We start from the raw sequence: 4,289 nt of genomic DNA, 5'->3' as shown, positions 1-4,289 counted from the left end.
TAATCTCTCAGAAACATCTAAAACGATGTTGCTCACAGATATAAAACATATGCACCTAATTAGTAATAAACTTCATGGTAATTCATTTACCAGTGGCTACAATATCCATTTTTATTTTGCACCAGTTTCCCATGGGATGAAAACACTGCTAAATTTGCAAATCGTTTTAGCTCCCTTTCCATTTTTGCAAAAATTGAATTTGCGACTTGGATGCACACAGTGTCTGCCATCATCATGCTTGCTTTGGATTGGTCATAAAGCTCACTGAACTGAACTGAAGACAGAGAGAGAGAGAGTAAGAGAGAAACAGAAAGTGAGAGAGGCCCAGCGCTTGTTCTCAGACAGTGAGTGATGCCATGAGCTTCAAACACAGTGAAGAGGTTAAGTACCTATTATGGGATTGTGGAGGCGTAATAAGGATTGATGGAGTAGACGCAGTCTTGCCACCACAGCCAAGGCCCCGATATCCCCACACTCTCTAAAAAGAGAGAGTGAGAGAGAGAGAAAGAAAGAGAGCGAGAGCTCCCCTTCTGTCCCCTTTCTCCCCTCTCTGACACTAATATGGAAAAAACCATGTTTTGAGTGAATACGAATGCAAATATTATTCTTCCTGACTATTACCACTGCAAGCACCTCTGTGCGGGCAGCCAAAGCACTGGACAAAAAGGCCAAAGACTTTCTCAGTGCCTTCAAAGAGAGCCTACATAAAATAAACACCGCCATCAGATTACAGCCGCTAACATGGCTCAGTGTTAGGCCGAGGCTGGGCGCGCAACTGCCTGGTAAGTGTGGGGTCCACTCAGTCAACACGATGACGCAGAACGGAACAAAAGCACGACAGAAAAAGCAGGTCTGTCGGAACACAGCCCCAACCCGCAGCACCGCTGACCCCTCCGCCGCTGCCCAGGCCCAGAACGGAGGAGAGACGAGGGTATGAGAGGAGCGCGGAGAACAGATGAGGCGGGATGGCCAAAGGGCTTGAGCGGCGAGTCGGGGTGTGGTGTGCGTTTTGGACGAGACCCTTAAACCTGAGACCAGAGTGGAGACTCCCATGGAAGGCAGACCTGAAAGAGAGCAAATATAAAACGGAGGGAGGGGCAAGGAAAGGTGGGGAGAGAAATGCAGAGCAAAGGTTAGGGTGGAGTGAGGGAAGCTAGATGAGAGATGTAGGGAGAGGTAAAAGAGACATCTGAACGGGTGATGTTTAGACATCCAACGAGAGAGACAAAACGGGAGCGTCAACGGTGGATAACCTCTTGGTATGACATCACAGGGCTCTTCTAATACGGTGGGCAGTGATGACATAATCCGCCTGGCAGCAGGAGAAAGTGAATCGGTCCCAGAGGAGAGCCTGGGTGTTTCACTCGTCCCGTGTCTAACCCCAAACCTACACACAGTCTCAATTTCCCATGCGCGTGCACACAGACACTGGCTACAAACACGGTCCATTTCATGTTGCTATATTACACATCAAGGATTCGCTTCTGTAAGAATGTAAATGAATACTGACACGTGTTCACTCCCTCTACACTCGCAGATAGAAATACACACGCAAATATGCAAGGATAGATTTTCTCTCTCTCACACACACACACATACACATACACACTGACTTTCTCAGAGCAGGGTAGGAAACTCAGGGCAGCTCAACCTCACTGACCGCACCGGCTGCAGACTACTGCGCACACACGTCTCCATTTATACTGTTCACCATCTTTTGCTGTTAACATAATGAAGAGAATTTGTAATTAAAGACTTATTTTGTAAATAGATGTCTATCCAAAACCAATAAATAACTGATGTCAGACATAAACAAAAAATGCATTAGACTGGTTATTTCAGATTTTAAAAACTTTTTTTTATCTGCTCTGATGACTTATTTAAAATGTTATTCAGGAATCAAACTGAGATGTCTAAACTTTATAACAAAGGTGCTTCAATATATCATTCCATGCTGCAAAATTAGTAATACTTTCATCAATAAAATACTTCTACATTTAGGCATTTAGTCGTGTAGTTAAATAGTCTTGGAATTAAAATGCCTTTTTGAACTCCATTTCAGTTACTGAATTTGAATTGAATTCAGCAAGATGTAGAATTGAAATTTTAATTTAGAAATAAACAGGAATTCAAATAAAAGTCATGCAAACTAAAAAAATGCATAAAGGCCTTTTTGAAAGTGTAAAAATGAACAGATGGATGGATGGATGGATGGATGGATGGATAGATAGATAGATAGATAGATAGATAGATAGATAGATAGATAGATAGATAGATAGATAGATAGATAGATAGATAGATAGATAGATAGATAGATAGATAGATAGATAGATAGATATGTGTACCTTTTTCCAGCAAGTTATCTCTTGTCAGTGGTCACCAGCAGAAGAACATCTAAAACCATTTTCTCAATGAGAACTTTTTGTTTCATTTCTGTTTTGTATATTATGTTTAGAGTATTTCAGGCATATGTTTAGTTATCCTTGAACAAGAGATAAGATATTACTCTCAGAAGCTGAGGAGCAGCCGGTGGCCTGAAGGATCAGGTGATTTGGTTCGCAGCATGAAAAGCCCCATGATGCTTTAGGAGGGCTAAGGCCACTCATTGAGAAAGCAGATTAAAAGTGTTGGACTGCTTTCGTCACAAAACATAACATATATGCATATAAACATCATACAATACTCTATACTGAGCTGACGTGCCGTTCATGCTCAAAGACACAGTTCAGAAGAGCAAACACACACACATACCCCGACACATACAGAGACCCTCCCTTTCTCTCTTTCCTGACTCAGCGGTTTTGTAGGAAACCTGTGTTGCTTTGAAGAGGCAAGAATCTATCATTACTTGAGAGATGTAGAAAAAGAAAGCAAGCAGCGAGAATAAATGCTCCATTGTCTACCCCGTCACCCCTCCTCCCCCCTCTGCCTTCGAAAAATAATTGTGTTGTCCTAATTACAGAGAGGAACTTCAACAGGTGCGGGGATCTGCACCTGGAGGAATGGGTGTACATCTATGTGTGTGTGTGTGTGTGTGTGTGTGTGTGTGTGTGTGTGTGTGTGTGTGTGTGTGTGTGTGTGTGTGTGTGCATGGCCGTCCGTGTGAGCAATGCAGACACATTTTTAAGGACAGGGCAGACAGTGACACAGAAAGAGGATGGGGAGGCTGACTGTTCACACATCAACACTGGCATCACTGACCCATAGCTGTATGACCAGCATGCCTGAAAAACATCTTTACTGCTTTAACCCAAAAAATAATCATCAATTATTCCATGATAAATGGATGACAAGTTCAAAACAGCCCCTGGACTGTCTCGCTCATAAACCACACAGATTTGCAAATCAGAAGTCGTATAGTAACTTAATTGATTAAATTTCCACCGCAGAGAGGTTAAATCATGACTCATACAAATCTGCCACCGACTTGAGACGATGACATGGCGCGAATGATGGGGAGGGCTGGTGCCGCTGGCAGGACGAATTAAAAATCCGGTGTGATGTAAACGGCTCTCACGGGATCGCATTCTTACCGTAAAAACGGCATAATGAAACAATTGACCGGAAAGGACGGAGATCTGGCACGTTCTCAAGATACAACGCGGAAAAGACAACATGCTTTTACAATAAGTGTGGATTAAAGGCTTGACATGACGTCAGTGAGCGTCTTGGGATTTTTTTTTTTTTTCATATCCTCAAAAACATGTAGATCTAAACAAACGAAGCAAGGATGGGCTTGGCGCCACTTCCATTCATCGCTTCGTTTAGGTCAAGAACAGCAAGTGTTTATTTTCGAACGTCACTGTGAGTGAGAAGGTTTTATCGGGAAAAAGAAAGTCAACAGTAGCCTGTGAAATGTACTCCCTCCGTCATAACATAAGAGATAGTTCTGTCTACAATAAATATACACTTCAAACTAACTAACCCTGGGTCAGGCAACGTTTCACACTTGTTAAGGGATTTAGCACCACTTTCAACCCAGGGTTGGTAGCGGCAGCCCTTTAGCAGAGTGGAATAATGCAGTGCATGGTTTTCAATGTAGGCTAATATACTTTACTGACGTGCTTGGCGTTCCAAAATGTAAAAAAAAAAAAAGTTAATATACCTACCTAACGTTACACACCTAGGCCTAGGTACATAACGTTTTTAAACTTCCTTTTTTTTCAATTCCAATATAACTTGCCTCTCAAAGACAACTATAAACCGTGTCAGTGCTTACTCATTAAATATTCCTACGATTTCTACAGTCACAGAAACTTTCAGGCACTGTGTTTATTCTCCATATTTTA

This window comes from Cyprinus carpio, chromosome B16, assembly GCF_018340385.1.
Source record: "Cyprinus carpio isolate SPL01 chromosome B16, ASM1834038v1, whole genome shotgun sequence".
Lineage (NCBI taxonomy): Eukaryota > Metazoa > Chordata > Actinopteri > Cypriniformes > Cyprinidae > Cyprinus > Cyprinus carpio.
The sequence above is the reverse complement of the archived record's forward strand: the minus strand, read 5'-3'. Positions refer to the sequence as shown.